General features: G+C 40.5%; 1 long non-coding RNA gene across 1 annotated transcript in view; it reads left to right on the plus strand.

Moving 5' to 3' along the window:
• LOC147249680 (uncharacterized) overlaps window positions 1-17,310 on the plus strand; it is a 39,575-nt gene that overhangs the window by 7,919 nt on the left and 14,346 nt on the right. Inside the window, exon 2 of the long non-coding RNA XR_015119242.1 lies at window positions 29-128. This is a non-coding gene — a long non-coding RNA (uncharacterized LOC147249680). The remainder of the gene's footprint in view (window positions 1-28; window positions 129-17,310) is intronic.

The raw sequence follows: 17,310 nt of genomic DNA on the forward strand, positions 1-17,310 counted from the left end.
GTTGATTTTTTTTTTTTTTTTTCCTCAGATAGGAGACGTGATGGAACCATGGATACCAGTGTGGGCAATCTCAGCTTTGCCATCCATCCAGACAGAGTGCCATCCTTGAGGTTTCCAACTGAAATAAGGTCAGTAGCTTTACTGAGGGTCTATAGGTTTGGGGGGCGGGGGAAATAGTGGATGTTCAGCAGCAGAGAAAAAGTTGTGTTCTTTATAATGAAAACATTTGAGCGTAGACGAGGTGAAGCTGACATCATGACCTCAAAGCATCGACCATATCGAAGATGTGCAGATGCAGAGCACATGAACGCACTCAGAGTATGTCTTGCTGACACTGGTGCTTAATGACACCTTGTATCAGCAACATTTTAGTGCCCACCTAGGCTCACTGTGTCTTCTCCGAGTGTAAATTTGCATGTTCTCCATAAACAGCTGCTGTGTGTGAGTGCTTGAGTTTTCTTTTTTTAATTTCTTTATCTCACGATCGTCTTCACTACGGATTGCAGATACAATCGAGTATCTGTGAATCACGCTTAGTTTAATTAAAATACAGTTGCAAGAAAAAATAATTGATGCTCGTGTAAAAGTCAGTGTACGTGAAAATAAATAAGTATTAGTGTTATGGTTACCATTGGCATCTGGACTGCCGATGCAGGTGACTATAGTAACTAGGTGGATGGAGAAGTAGGAGGAAGTATTGAAATTTTTAATTAAAAAACAATTAACATTTGTAGCTACATTTTTATTGCCATTAAATGCTCTTCATTAGGAGAGGCTGGATACATTTTCCTTCATTGAAATAAAGTTTCTCTGCATCTTTGAAGGTTTTTTTTTTTAACACTTTTTCCTTTTTGGCTACACAATAATGATGTGGGAAAACTGTGAGGATTCATGTCTGAATTAATAAATGCTGGTGGCTTGGCACACTTCACTCTCCCCAATTAAAGAGTTTAGAAAAATGAGCGTATTTGCAGGAATTTGTGCCTGGGACTCAGTACTATAAAAAGCAATAAGGAGTTAAGAAAAACACCAGTTACACCTACTCGCCAAATCATTTGTACAATATTATTTCATCCGTTAGAGCTGAATATGCATTTCTCCCTGTTCATGTACAGGTAACACACACACACACACACACACACACACACACACACACACAAGGTCATCCAATTGGCCATGTCTCAGCACAGAGGTCCTTCTATTCCATTAGAATCAGGATTGTCTTACCTACTGTCTGTCCACCCATGAGCATGCACGTGTGTCCTCTCGTTCCTGATTTCATTCTAAAGGTGAATGTCAGCCTGGTGGAGCCCAGGTTTCCCCTCTTGTGTATTGTGAGTTTCAGGTTAAAGCGGGGAGAGTGTTCAATTAAGAATGGAAGATCATCGATTAGGAAGGAAACTAAACCATCATGCATAGAAGTGTGTGTGTGTGTGTGTGAGTGTGTGTGTGTGTGTGTTGACTCTGCTGCGGCTGCCCTCAGAAACTCACTCCTGCAGTCACTCCCCTGGCAAAAACCTCAAGCATTCATGAATTAAGTTTTACTGTCAGAATGGCAAGGTCATTATTCCAAAAACAATGACCATGTTGGCCTGTTTTATATGAGAGGAATTCATTTCATGGACAACTGTTGTCTTTCCTGAGATTTCCTTTATCTTTACGTATATTTAATATTCAACATTCATATTAGTTTGAGAAATAGCATCTTTGAATACATAGTACAGCACCAGGGCTGAACAATTAATCCAGAAGTGATTGAAATCGCAATGTGGCCCTGGTATCAATGCAGGAAGTGCATTATTTGCTGAAGGCAAAATCGGATTCCAGATTGATTCAAGTGTTGCGTTGCTATGGCGATATCCCAGCCTGTAAATTGTATTCTGCAGATTTAAGAAAACATCTTTTTTTTTTGGATAGATTATTGTAAAAAAACAAACACCAGTATCATTGCAATTACCGTATCTATTCAAATATGAATTGCTGTACATGAATACAAATTCCTTCCAATACTTTAAATCATATTGCAACTACAGTATTGTCAATATAATACTAATTACAGTAGATAATTTTCATAAATTGCCCTGGCATAAATGACATCCCAACCCCCCGTTGAGAAGTGACTTCTGTACTTCTATTTTGGATCAGCACAAAAATACCTTGAACGAGACAGCCTGAAGGAAACGGGAGGAACAATTAAAGCACCTCTACTTTTAACATTTATGAACGATGATTGCAGTTTTGTCCCACAACACTTTCAGGACAAAAAGTGTGTATTTTGAAAAAGTGTGCATTGTCTAAAATATGCTTGTTTAATCTCTGACCAAGCATATTATATCATTAGCATTCTGTGCCATTGAGGCAAAGGACAAACCGTGCACACTGGCCCTTTTGAAATTGTAGTCTGTTATTTTTAACCTCCTGCTAGAGAGTTTAAAACTTTTTAACCTCACGGAGTTGAGGTTAAAAACTTTTGCAGAAAATGCAGGGAAAAAATATTTGCAGTCTCAAAACACAACACATTTGGAGCTCCTCGGCGATGTCATTGTGGGTCGTTCTCAGAGTGACACAGAGCACGCGATCTCATGTATGCATATGCACGACACCACCTGGTTGTGTGTGTCTGTGTTGTGGGCTTGACTGTTGTGTGGCACCATTCTCCTGAACATCACATATGCCACTGTGTTCAGTCCAGTGGCCAGAGTGGCAGCTCCAATGTTTGGGTTGTGTAGCGGGCGTTGTGCCCTTCATGGTCATGACAGATGGAGCCAGTAGAGACATGCAGCTATTACAGAGGACACAAAGACTGGGACAATAGAGGGAGGAGAAATGAGTTGAGGAGAGGCAGAAAGTAAGAGGAAGAGTGGAGAAAGACTATGACAGAAAATAAGGGAAAGATTGAGACCAAGGTGAGAGCAAATTAGGGTAGAACTGAGAGGGAGATGAGGAGCCAAAGAAGGCGACAAGAAGCTGAAACAATCATGCAGACGAAGAAGAAGCAAGGAGAGAGGAAGAGAATTTCAGAGATGGCTTTTAAAAAAGAGTAACTGTGGTTTTGGTCTCATGAGATGCGAGGTGTATTAGCAAGTTGAATCCAGAACATTCACACACACTTGTTCCTATCACCAACCACCTCTGCACTGAGCCGATTAGTTTGCAGAAGTGCTTTGCCTCCAGTCTGCCTCCCACTGCCAATTGAATGGAAAGACTGAGAAATAATTACTTTCTGTTTAGTCTAATAAGAAAAAAGAAAATGGATGGAGGAAGAGGGAGAGATGGAGAATTCAGGGCTTAAGTCAAGGGCACAGACATGCACAGAGTCCAATAAATTTAGATTTAAGTGTTTAGACCAATCAAACGCTATTATGAACAATAGCCAGTTGGGCCCATTACCTTGATGGCATGTCATTATGATTACTGAACAAACGTGAAGAATTTCCATCTCAATGCCAAACAATATGAGAGCAACTGGTAAAGAATAACTAATTTGTTATGATAGCTTGGAAGCTGAAAATCCCTTGATTAGAATCCAATTCATGTATGAAACATACAGTGAAGAAACTTTGAATACAACTGTTACTAATGTTGCTGTTATTATGTAGCTCTCATTTAAACAGCTTTTGCAATCAGAAACCAGAGAAAGGTAATCTTTCCCTCAGCACTAAGTATATAGCTCCAACATTAAATGCGATGGTGACGTGAGACACTCTTTTGGAAATCCATCTCAGCCAAATCTCAGCCTGATTTATCTCAGACTGGACCCTCCAACATTATGTGCACATTCAAAGGTATGGATTTTTTTGTGACATTGTCAGACGGAAATATATAAAAAAAAAACACCTCACCTAACTTGCATTGGTAAAGAAGTAGGTCCATGTGGTTTGGTATTACCAACATTTCTCCTGAAAGCGGTTCAGTCATGTTTGGGCAACTCTGTCAGAATACTGGGTCAGTCAACCAATTTATGTCCAGGCTGCCTCCATTGATCTGGCAACAAGATTTAGGCCAGTAGATGAGTACGGTCTTTCTTTGTCTGATTGATTGTGACTCTTATGTCTGCAGTGTCAGTTCACTGGTGACACAATTGGTCTAAGTAAACTTGTTCAATTCCCGGGGTGTCTGATTGGCTAGTGTTTGGTTCCTTTCGGTGTGTGGAGTGAGAAGGATCAGGGTCAGAGCCAATTAGAGGAATAGGGGGAGCTGGGCTTTGCAGAATGCAGGGGGGGGGGGAACATAAAACACAGATTAATTATTTATGGAGTATTCTTCAGAGAATACTTAAGATTTTTCTGCATTTCCGCTGACATAGTGTGAACCCTACTTTGAGAATTCTGGGTTTTGATTCAAAGAACCACCTCCATAAGGCAGGGACTGCTCAGCACAAATCGAGAGAGAGAAAAGAGTGTTACAAATGCAAGTGAGTTGTTGATTGTAATGTTGAAATAATGAAAGTCTAAATGTGGCATATGTTTTGCATTTTGCATTCAGCATTATTGTTATTGTCTCTGATAGAAATGGGCTGCATTGAAGACACACAATGCTGTGTATTTTTTGTTTTTTTTTGCATTCCAAAACCTCCCATTTCCAATCCAAACATATGTACTGTCACAAGCTGTACACACTTACTTGTACTACTTGCATTCTTTCAAGCGCAACCAGCCTTTGGATATCTCCACTGTTCTTTTCCAGCCTTTATTTGCTCACACGAACCCCCAAGCTTTCTTCTTTCGTCTCTGGCCTTTGTCCTTGCCTCACAAATACAAGCAATGCACATGTTCTCTCGCCTTGCTGCTTCAGACCAGATCAGTGTTTCCATGCCATGACCTATTTACCCTCAGTGCCTCTCAACGCTGCTAACAGCTCACCTACTCATGGTGGAAAGCCACTGAACCCTGTTGCCCCGAGCTTTGGTCATCACCCAGCACTTCAGCTGGGATTAATGTCACAGTCAGAGCAATGGCCACTGTTTTCAAACCAGAGAAATAATGTCAGGAAGTTGTGATTTTAGAGCTTAACTTTGGGTATCGATGCAAAACACTCAGCATACTGTTTGGAACGCGACCACCTGTGTTTGTACTTGTCAGATGGTTCATTCCGATTGCCTGAACTGCCAAAGCAGGTCCCTTTTTGTGCTCCGGCTGCCTGAGTATGTGACACCATTTTTTTGTGACATTTTGCCACAGATACCATCAGTTAACAGTTCATGTTTACAAATTCTAACTTTGCACCATGTATAACCCCTCAACACTGCTATCACGGCAACTGACACCCGCGTCTGCTACCATTCCAGGAAATATGATATTAGAAATGCAGAAAACTGAGAGGCATAAATGCATTAAAGAAGAAGAATATAGCAGGAAGGTTGAGAGCAGACCATCAGTTGCTCTCTGGGGCAATGAGGTATTCAGGAAACATTGGTAAATTGTAAAGTTTACTGAATGCCAATAGCCTGTGAGAAGTGTTAAGAGGGGCATCTTTATTTTGTGACCCTGCCCTAAAACGACCTTATTCCAGGCCTGCTGTTCTTAGTTGCATTTTAAGGTGGCCCTGTTGCCTGTTTAGAGGAAACAATGCTGTAAATCTTTGTTTTATGAACTAATTTTTCCAGATGATACATCACTTCAGTTTGCCATAGAGATTCCCAGCCTTACATAGAATCATGATGCACCAATAAATCATCTTATTATCGAATTGGCCCCTTAATCGTAATTAAATTGGATGTTAATGTGCTTGAACATTCACCTCCCCACTAAATTATTGCTGGGTAGTGGGGAATTAGACCCAATCCTTTGTACCCAAAAATGACCTTCTGATCTCTGTTGTTGTCAGATATTGGGGCATTTTCATATCCTTCCTGGATCTGTCAGCTTGTCAGCCACAGTGCAGCATAATGACTCTTTTATCAGACCATCTTTTTATTTATTAATGACGATGACTGTGTAATGACACTCACCCAGCATGGTTGGACGATCGTGAGGGGACTAATTAGTTGGTGTTTTCGTATGGGGTTGAGATCGTGCTTCGAGTTTGGTTTAAAGGCAGGTAATGAATTACCACAGCGTGTGTGTGTGTGTGTGTGTGTGTGTGTGTGTTGCATTGTTTACAGCTGCCCCTGTATGCTAGGTGCTGCTGCGATGAGTGCATGTTTAAAAACCAGGCTCCTCACCTGGCTCCTGGTCCCTCAGCGGCCACAGAGCCATCAAGCTTGGCATACTAAGGCAAAAACCTGGAGGGTTGAGTGTGAGATGTGTCCCTGAACACCGGTGATAGGTTGCCATGTTGTAACAAGGGACTCATTGCCTGCAGGATTCTAATACACACACACATACACACACACACACACACACACATATGCTAACACCAATTTCTTAGCATGAAATACTATTTGGATTTGATGTGCCTGAGTTACAATATTTAGGCCTGCATGTAGTCCACCTGGGTAAGCACACTGACTAACTTGGACCTAACAGCACAATTTTCTAAAGTCGCATATACCACAACAGCATATTACCTAAGACCACACCCAAAGCCTACAGCACAATAACATGCATCTCAACCAGAAAAAAATGTAGGAGCAGTTAATGAACACCAACAGCACACAAACTAAATGCACATCTTGCAACTGTCACCTCTGATTGGTGGAAAATCTGAGCCTGGTCATCCATCCATCCATCTATCCATTCATCCATTTTCTACCGCTTATCCCGTTAAGCGTCAGGGGGGCTGGGGTCTATCCCTTTGGGTGAGAGGCGGGATTCACCCTGGTCAGGTCGCCAGTCCATCACAGGGCCGAGTGTGTTCATAGTCTTAGCCATTTATGTAGTACTTACCTGTGTCATAACTCATACGGTTTGGCCCCCCGCCACCTTGCAGTACTATATTATGAAATGCACTGCAGCTTGCATGTACCTGCTGCTGTTGAAGACCTTCAGGTAGTGGCTCCGATGTAGGGGTCCCTATACTGTCTCTCTTGAAGAACAAAGTTGCATTTTGAGGCGATTACTAGCTTGGAAATGATAAAAGGATCCCCCTACAAAATTCACCTTTTTAATATCTCACAGCATCAGCTTCAAAAAGAAGACGTCTCTTTTCCCCTGGCTCTATTGATTTCTGCACTGTTTTTTTAGTTTTTTTTAGCTTTGTTTTCTATTTTAAAAAAAACATCAGCCGTTAACTGATGTGACCTTGTTAACTTTATGCTTTGATCTCTGTCATGCTTGGATCCATTAGAGGCATAGGATATGATCTCCTTAACCACTGCACCTGTTTTACAGAAACCCTATTGACAACTTTGGGACTGTGTAATCCCCAATCAGATGGGTCGTTCCAATATCAAGTGGGCTGCTGGTCAATTTGTTTCCCATATTGTTGGTGGCAGCAGCCTTGCTGTCGACTAACTAGGCCGGCCCATCTGGTATATGCCAGAATTGCCAGATGGCCAGTCAGTTATAGCAGAAAATGTTATTTGGAGTAGACGCGGAGCATGGATTGGTTAGTGGGATTTTTAAGCTTGGTTGGAGTCTGATCCAGACAGGGTTAATGAAGTGGATGCTTGCACTCACCCCCAACCACAACCTCCAGATTCATAATTCCCCTCTGCTTATCATCTTCTCATTTACCCTTCTATTTAACCCCGCAGTTTCTTTTCCTCTAAGGTGTCATCGTCATCATCATGAGTCAACAGAATTTCAAGGATTCATTCAACTTTGACACAACCTTTGAGCGTACTGTATATCTGTGACTGTTTGGATGTGTGGGGGAATGGATGTCACGCTCCGAAAACTCATCTTCATTCTGATCATTAAAGCATCTTTGAAAGCTACACTCAGTGACAGAAAGAGGTGAATATTCTGATGGGTTGTCAGTAACTGCTGCAATTAAAAGACAAGCAGTTGACAGTTTTGAAGACAGCAGTAATTTAATGAGTTACTACATGGTGATATTCTCTGATCATTTGTAATATTTGGGTGTGAATGATTTCATCTTAAAGTGATATCTCAAATTTAATAGGTAACTGTCATTTTAAGCTAAACCTTCATAGGAGGTTTGGATCAAACAATCACTTTGGTGTTTATTATGACGATTTAAACTGTCATGCTTCATCATTTTTAATAATTCCAGGCAAGAGGTCCATGAGAAAGGAGCTAGAGCTTTATGATACTGCATAGATACAAATCAAATAAAAATGAATTGTTTTTGAGTGAGCGGACCATTTTAAAATCATGCATAATGAACTATAACATTTATAAATTTATTTAATTTTCTGGATTTATATAAGTTATTACATGCCAGCTTTTCACCCTTCCAACCTCACCTAAAAGCCACGCGAATGGAATAGTTTTTGTCCCATTGATATGTTGAATCAGTTGGAAAGCAATTTCCAGTGACACATCCAACACACTCACCCACCTTTTAACTCAAATTTGATGTCTATCTGCTACTGAAAGGCAAATCTACGAAAGTGGTGTCAAATATTAAATCAAATGTTCACCAATTTGTTGCTGATTGTCTGTTATTTTGTGTGCAGTGTTTTTGTTGTTGTTGCTAGGAACCAGACAAATAAGAAGAAAGATGCTAAATCACTGATGTGACCTGCATAATCTACTAGTTTTTTCTCCTTTTTATTGACATCACAAAGGACTTAATGTAATCACAGGTGATGGTTTGTCTGTTTCTCAGAAAAATCTCAAAAATTTTTCTATTTTGATTAAATTTCTTTGGGGGCTTAGAGGTAGAGGAGCTGTCTAGCAACCGAAGGGTCGCTGGTTCATTCCTCACTTCCCCAGGTGATCATAACAAAGTACCCTTGACGAAGATACTGAGCCCCTAATTGCTCCTGATGGCCCTGCGACGGACTGGTGACCTGTCCAGGGTGAACCCCGCCTCACGCCCAATGTCAACTGGGATAGGCTCCACCCCCTGACCCTTGACGGATAAGCGGTATAGGAAATGGATGGATGGATTAAATTTCTCAGGATAATAGAACTTCAGGAACAATCAGTTTGATTTTGGATTGATCCAGAACGGGATCTGATGCTGCTTTCTGTTACCACAGCGATGTCTTATATCAACTCTTCATGAACTATTGTCTCTGTCAGTGAGGTAGATACAGCCTCAGGCCACTTCACTTCTATTTTGTTCCTTGTACTTTGTTCCTTCTTCGACGCTCCATGTTTCCATGTTAGTAAGGTAATTCACTGCCTGCATCTCACACCAACCCATCATCTGTTCTGCTCTACCTAGGTTTTTTGTCACTTAACAATTCCCCAATTACTGTCATTATGCATTTATCCATTGAATATCCCCTTATTCACTTAAACCTGCACAATACATGATATAAAATGAGTATATTGTCCCCCAAAGCAGCCAAATAAAATTCTAAAATAAACTTGAACTAAATTATTGAGGAATTCTGGGGATAATGAAACAGGCCTGTGTATAAAAGCATGAATCCATCCTTCACTTTGTTTTTTCATTAGGTTCCTGACATTGGCTATATTTTTCAAGTAAAAAGCTGTCATTTTGCTTTTATTTTTGATTCTTTATCTTTTTAGGAACATAGTTACTCCTAAAATGTAATCTGCAAACTTATGTTGTTTTTCTTGGTTAAGTTAAAAAAAAAAAAAGTGACATTCATTTGTTTTCACAATGCCTAAACGAATAGTTATTCAATTGGAAGGAAGACGTTTGATGTGAAAGCAAAGGGAATGTCTCCATCGTTGTTGTGAACGATGTGGCTAAGTTAAAAAAAAAAGAAAAAGCACAGTCCCAATATAAATGGTCAAAGAATTGAACCTTGAGGGACACCACAGGTCATTGCAGGTATTATACTTCCCAATGGAGTCATTATGAGGACAACAATGTCCAATTGCTTAACTTTTGAGTGCTTTGGGAGTCTATAAATAATATGAGGTGAACATTTAAAGACAACGCAGATATTCACATGACATTAAACTACCCTACAAAAAAAATAGCAGCTATCATTGTCTTATTTCGTCAGGTGCATTAAGACAGGGGTTGAAGTTGAAGCGGCGATGGGGTGGAGGATGAGTGCACAGCTTGGTAGACTAGAATCAGATGAGTGAGCAGCAGTTAACAAGGTCAAAAAGATTAGATAATGATTTGTGGCCAGAAGTGGGATGAGAAGATGGTCTGTGTCCATCCAAACGCAAAGGAGGTGCTGGGGTGATAAATAAGAGGGGTGCTTTAGGTTTTGGCATGATGGGAGTCTTAAGTCATTGTAATCAAAGATATTCCATCTCTTACTTTGTTGAAATTCATGTGATGTAGGAAAACACAACAGATTTTACACTTCCGTTATGGATGCTGATAGATTACAAAGGTTTGTGATGAGTTGTACAATAAATAAAACAAAAGACTTCCCCTGGATTTTATCAGGAAGGGTTAATACTGCCTCAATTATCTTGTACTTGTAGGATCAATTCACCATTAAGGCCTAATGCCAGCTGAAATAACCAGTATTTTGCTTTGCTTTTCTACTGAACTTGCCCTTTTAAATAGAAACTTGTTCCTCATGTATCTATAATACTGCATGTTTTGCTAAACCACTGCCTTGTGTGTCTCATCTCAGCTTAATGGAGAATTTATTTTCCTCTCATTTTACGCATCAGAGGATTAGAAATACAACGATTATATTGTCAGGTGGGAAATGTCCAGAAACTCAAAATTGTGTGAAATTGCAAAAAATAAAATAAATTAATATCATTTAGTCACGTTTGTTTTTTTGTTCTTCCTTTAGAAAGCAATCTTCATGTTTATTGGGTTGGAATAAAATCCTTTCTTGAAATCTCAATAGATGTTATGTTTGTACGACTCTTTAATTTATTGTTTTGCTGTCGATGGAGATGTGAATGATTTAATGTCTGAAGGAGCCTACATTCCTTAACACAGATCTAGCGAGGTAGAAAAGAGAATAATAAAAGATGGTTAAATTATTGATTGGGACATGACAGGGCGACTTCCCCTCTGGGCACACTTCGTCAATATTTTCCATACAATTTAACCCAGTGCTGCCAGAACGTGCCTATACATAAGCAGTCTCTGAATGATGTGCTGCCTGCCATCATTCACACATGCACCAACACATGCAGTCCACCCCCCACACTGCAATGCATTATTGAAGACTGGGTGTCATTGGCTTCCTACTGGCTAAGTATGCCTTTGTTTTCTGTCTGCATTCAAGCAATTTGCCCCCCTTACATTAAGTACTGCAGTGCTAAACCTAATTACTTGTATTATCTGGACCCAGAAGAAAAAAAAAAGTGTCTGTTCTAAGTAAAGATGCACAAGCTGGACTGAAACTTCCATCACTGCTGGCGAGTATACAGTAAATGCAAGGGGACAAAGCAGTCAAGCCCAAAGAGGCTGTCGGTCTTCCAGCTCATCCTCATGTATTTCCTCCATTAGCTGCACTGCCAGCTGAACCAGAATAAGAAGGCAAATCCCAAAAGTAATCAGTCAACAACAAAAGGGATGCTATGTTGTTTGGAGTCGTGGGATACCAGGGCCTAAGTGCAAACAGAGAATTGTGGGTATGAGGTTTCCCCCCAGGTGCCTTCTCTAGCCGGGTTTTGCCTTGTACTAGCTGGCTGAAATATTGGACAGCCTGCTATGTTTTTTTTATGTCTCCACAGGCATACATGCAGAGCTTGGCACCATGTAATGTCTTTAAATCCATCAAAAGCAGTAAGGGAGGCTTTTTGCTCACACTTCTTATTTGTTTTACAACAGTAGCCATTGTAAAAAAAAAAAAAAATCCTTTCAACCTGCATTAGAACCACAACCACCCACTGGGTATTTTGCAGCGCTTTATAATGCAGCCTATTCATTCGGCAACGCAAAATAAAACCTTTGCGCTCAGGTGAATCATTGGCAGTGCACGTCTGATGTCACGTGAAGGCAAACACATCAACATTTTGCCTTGTTTCCTAACGTTCAGTAGGGCCGTGCTTACAATAGAATGTAAACACAGAGGTCTTGACCACAAGCATGATGCATAGTTGCCGTATTTGTCACAACCAACACATTGTTTTTCCTCTTTAAGGTATCATCCAGAAGCTGCTGTTGGTTATGTTTGTTTTATTTAAACACAATATGCAGATAGGAAACCATCTCCTATGTGAAATGCCTTAGTTTGTAGAAACACTTGCTGAAACGCAAAGTATGTTGTCCTACATAGTGGGAAGAGAACTACAGGAAAAAGAAGCGCAAACTGCACATTGGAGAAAGAGAATTTCTGGTGCTCATTCAGAGGCATGATTTAACACCAGCTGACGAGACATGGTCGGTCACTCGAACTTCATGCTAAAGCACAGTTGGTTTGCTTTTTGCAAATAAACACAGGCAGTTTGACAGTTCCTCATGTAATTTACATAAGTTACAAATTGGCTTTGTATTAATCAGATGAAATTTGAATTTTTCCCCCTCAGATGTACAGTAGATAAATGTCTGTGTGGGCAATTCTTTGAATTTGTGTCACTTCACCGGGAGTCATTTCTCTTACAACTGTATATCAAAGGTTTTTTTTTGTCAGGATCAAACAAGATCTAACAATCTAGGACGTCCTGGTGGCACAGCAGCGTGGAACGGTTGCTGTGTGAACATTTATTTCTGGTCGGGGATCTTTGTCCCATGTTGTCCTATTTTCTCTTTCTTCGCATGTTGGCTGTCACATGAACTGTCAAAAAATGAAAAAAATCTAAAAAAAAACTTATTTGTATGTATGAGAGCTGACTTGAAGCTGAAATTCTGAATTTATCTTTCAGATGATGTAAATACATACTGATGATGCCATGAAATAATGGAGTACATTAGCACACGTGGTAATGCACAAAGCTAATATTGGTAGCATGCAGTGCTTGCCTTGTACAATACGTTCCCTGAGGGTGGAGTATTTGAGGGTTGTGGTGACCTCAGAACACTTCCAGATGGCCTCTGGTAATGGTTACATTACCATCAGTCGATTTATTAGAGTATAGAGTATAAATAAGTAAATGTGATATACAGTACATGTAAAACATAAAAGAAAATACAAATACGAGCAATTATGAAATCAGAATACATATACATAAGCAAATGTATCAGAACAATCATAGGGGGACAAAAGAAACAGAAACAACGTATACAATGTGTATTGTTTATTCCTGATTCCCATTATCGGAAACACGGTTAAAATGGGATCAACCTGAAAGAGTGATGCTGTCACACAATCAGTCCATCCAGACAGTAAAGTGTGTACAGTGTATTATTTGAAAAATGTCATTTTATCAGCCTACACGTGTCTTGGGGATACAGTTGTGTCTCTACATAAGTATTGCACTCACAGAAGGTCACGTTTAAAGTTTTATTTTCCCGTCACAGCTATTTCTGTATCTGACAACATTTCTTTGAATAAAAAGCACAGGATGCTTTGTGGTACAAACGGCTATTGCGTTTTTCATTATAATTTAGGAATATATTCATTCTCAATTTGACAATTTTATGGACATTGTTCAGCAACTTAAAAAAAATAAATATTTGGACCGTGGAAGATCAAGAGTTCCCCTTTTCTCCACACACTTGTATCCATCTTAGAATCGTCTCCCTCTGGATTTGTTGCGTTTCTGAGAAGGTTATTTTAAAGGACTAGTTTTATAAGCTACCATCAGTTACTTCAGACTTTTAACTTCTGCAGATCTCCTGTCAGGAGAGAGGGGGGGAAAAAAAACATCCGCAGTATCAAAAGCAAATCCCATGACTGTAAAATGTTTCATTGATTGGGATTAATATGAAAGCTGTGTTTCCTACAAAACAATGTGCATAGAAATATTCACTATTTGTAATGATCACAGTCTAGCAGCTGCCTTTAAGAAATCTGAATCTGGTCCAAAAAGCCCCATGTGAGATTAGCGCATCTTTGTTAGTATTCTCTTTGTGTGAGAGTAAGTAAGAGGGTTATTAGCTTCAATTTATGTGCTGTCTGCGTTGGATTTACAGCGATAGACTTGGGTGTCGACGGAAGTTAAAAGACACCCAGAATGTATCTACAATCTGTTTATTTACTTTGGCAACAATAAAGAATGTTTTCTGACAGCCGTAAAATTGTTTATGATTGCAACTTCCCAAATGCAGTTTGGCTTAGATTAGTTTGTCGTTTGCGTGGTTTCGGTCGGAAATTCAGCGCACCAGATTGTGAAGTTGAATTTGTTTGCATGAGAAATCCAATGAGACTCAAAATATGGATTGTTATTTTTTTTTTTGGGGGGGGGGGGTGGCACCCATTGGACTAATTACTTTCAGGCACTGAAGCTCCTTAAATGCTCCGATTCTACTCCTTCCTTTCATCCTTCACTGGGAGATGAGCTCAGGAGGTTTTTTTTTGTGCTGCAGACACAGTGGCTTCCTTCTCACACAGCCTCAACTGTAATTACTGAGGCTTTTCACAAAGCTGCTTTTGAATGTCATGCGCCAACACTGTTTGATCACACCTCACCAAGCTAAACTCCCCAGGATATGAGATTGTGGTCACAGCAGCCGCCAACCTCGCGCCTGTTGCTGCCTGTTGTGTTACTGCTTTGGCACGGTATCCCCATACATCAGGAGTTACATGGCACTGACCCTGTAAATACAGCATGACTAAACAGCGAGTAATGAAAACCCTGTCTGGTGTCTGCACAAACAGCTTATCCCTCAACCTGGGCTTACACTGTAACATGTCGATGGCCTTGCTTTCCCTCCCTCGCTCTCTTTTTACATGTGCCAGAACGATAGGAATCTCCCCAGACTCCTTCATCCCCTTCACTGGCAATCCTGGATTCACGTTGTCTGCTTTTGTGTGCCATTCTCTCCAGATATTTAGGTATTCATTGCTCCTATTCGCGATTCCGTAGGGCCTTGTAGCTGAAGCCCGTCTCTATCCCCGGAGATGAGAGACAGAGAGAAAGGAGGGAGGGGTATTGCTTATCGCCTCTGAACACCCGAGTGTCGGCAGCTCCCCAAATGGTGTGAATATCTGTTCTATGTGTGTTTATTAAGGAGCAGGAAATGCTTTTTTTCGGGGGGGGGGGGGGGGGGATGCCTTGTTATGTACACTTCATTTCAGCGTTGATGCACTTCTCCTCTGCAATAGGAGGAAGCTATTAACATTGTACCGGTGTCACAGAGACTGTCACAGATGAAAGGAGAATGATATCCATGAATAAAGTGAAACAATACAAAAGGGGGGACATTGTTGATATATTGCATGTAGTGAAGGATTTATTTTTGGCTATTAACACGGAAGCACCTCCTATATTCACTGATTATCAGGCAATGAAAAGTAAATGTCGTCTTTTGTGGCGGATGTTAAGTTTTCACTGTCAACAAAACAGCTCATAGCAGAGATAGTGTTTTCACATGGCTATACAGAACATAATTGAAGATTTAATTCACAAGTAACAGATAATTGATATTAGAAGAATCAAATCCCGGAGCAATTTCCTCTCTGTTGGAGTGAGCTGCAGTGTTATTACTTTGACAGTCACACAAAATTGAAGACAAAACGGATCATTTGAAGCCGCCTCCGTCGTGAAGCCGTCGTCTCGCTCTGCTTACACGCAAGAAAATACAGTCTCTCCTCAAATATTCATGTTACTTATTCAAACAAAGCAGCGGCTACTCGCCTACTCTGCACGCAGGACGTCTACCACAGGGGCTGCACTCACGAATGGAAACAGGATAGGGAGTCAGTGACATGTTTGTGGGGATAAATTATGCAACAGTGCTGGTCTACATTTTGCAGCTCAGCGTCTGGAGTTGAGATCTGTTGTCTGATGTAATGCAAGTGTCTAGTGGTCTAAACACACCAAAACTAAACATGTTGGTTGGTCAGGGATGGCTTGGAACACCCAAAGTACCCTGGGCTTTGACCTGGAGCAGACCAGCACTTATGGCACATAAAGATCTTTACGGGGTCGTCATGATAGTATTACTTTTTTCAGCAAAAAATGAAAATATTTGAGATCCACTTACATCTTGACAGAAGTGAAAAATTCACCGCTACGTGACCTCAACTGATGTCACAGGGCACATTTACGTTACTGGAATAAAAGAAAAAAAATTTATATAGATGAGTGAAACAAACCCCCCCCCCCCCCCCCAAAAAAAAATCCAATCCGGTGTTATTTTGCTTTAATATAAGAGATACTTAACTTCTTTTAGCCAAATTAATTGATAATCTTTTTTATATTGTTGAAAAAATATTCATCAAACACTTTCCTACATCAAGTCTTTATTGCTGCTTTGAGGACAAACAAACCAATGATTGTTCCTTAGAATCTCATTATTTTTCAAGTGCTAACACAAATGAGCAGTTTTGGGAGTCTTAGGAGGGTGGAACCATGTTGGGTACATCTCCTTTGTAAAAATCAAGAGGTGAGGTGAGGTCAGATGTCGGCCAGCTGACTGATGTTGACATGCAACTGTGCCGTTATTCCTGCAACAACACCCCCAAATGGTCATGACCGCCGCTCCTTCTTTGGCATATATCACTGGAAAATTTGCTTAATCAATCTGCTGGCTTCTGTTCCTACGCTGTGTACGAGTGAGTGAGACAGACGCTACACAATACGGTTCTTTCTATGATTTTTTTAATTAGCTCCTATGATAGTCATCCCTTTGTAAAATTTCTGATGACGCTTTCCTTTTGACTAAACCTGAGTTGGCTCTGCTTATGAATTACACACTAGCTTCTAATGCAGATTGAATTATACAAGCTACCTTTGGGATACTGCCCCGTGTCTCTTGGTCTTTTTTTTCTATATTACTAAGCAGGTTTGTTAATATAATTCATGAAAGCCTCTGGCTCTGCTTTGTGATTGCACTGACACATGGGCACAGGGATTTTTCATAAAGAGATATTGTTTTTTTTCTGCCCGTTTAGTTAGAAGTATTATGGGTTTATGGATGGAAAGGAAAAGCAGAGGCAGGCAGAGAGAGAGAGAGAGAGAGAGAGAGGAAGGGGGAGTTTGTTTGGATGGGACCCAGGATGGTGATATCCTATTATGTTGCCTGTCGTGTTGCGTAACCCTGAGAGTGTGACAACCGAAAGCGTCCGACGTGCTTTATGCTTTTAAATCAACAATAAGATTCGCTATCATTTCTGAACAAGGATCAGTAGGTGGATAAAACATGTTCATTCCGGTTCATTTTACTCCCCTTTCACAGTGCAGTTTTCCATTTGCCCTAGCCTCTGCTACCCCCCCCCCCCCCCCCCGCCCCCAAAGAAAAATAAAGAACAGCAAGACCTTGTTCACTGTCCCATTTTAAAATGAAGAA

Source organism: Aulostomus chinensis, chromosome 14 (assembly GCF_037954235.1).
Source record: "Aulostomus chinensis isolate RoL2024-O1b breed Wild chromosome 14, RoL_Achi_v1.0, whole genome shotgun sequence".
In the NCBI taxonomy this organism is placed as follows: Eukaryota; Metazoa; Chordata; class Actinopteri; order Syngnathiformes; family Aulostomidae; genus Aulostomus; species Aulostomus chinensis.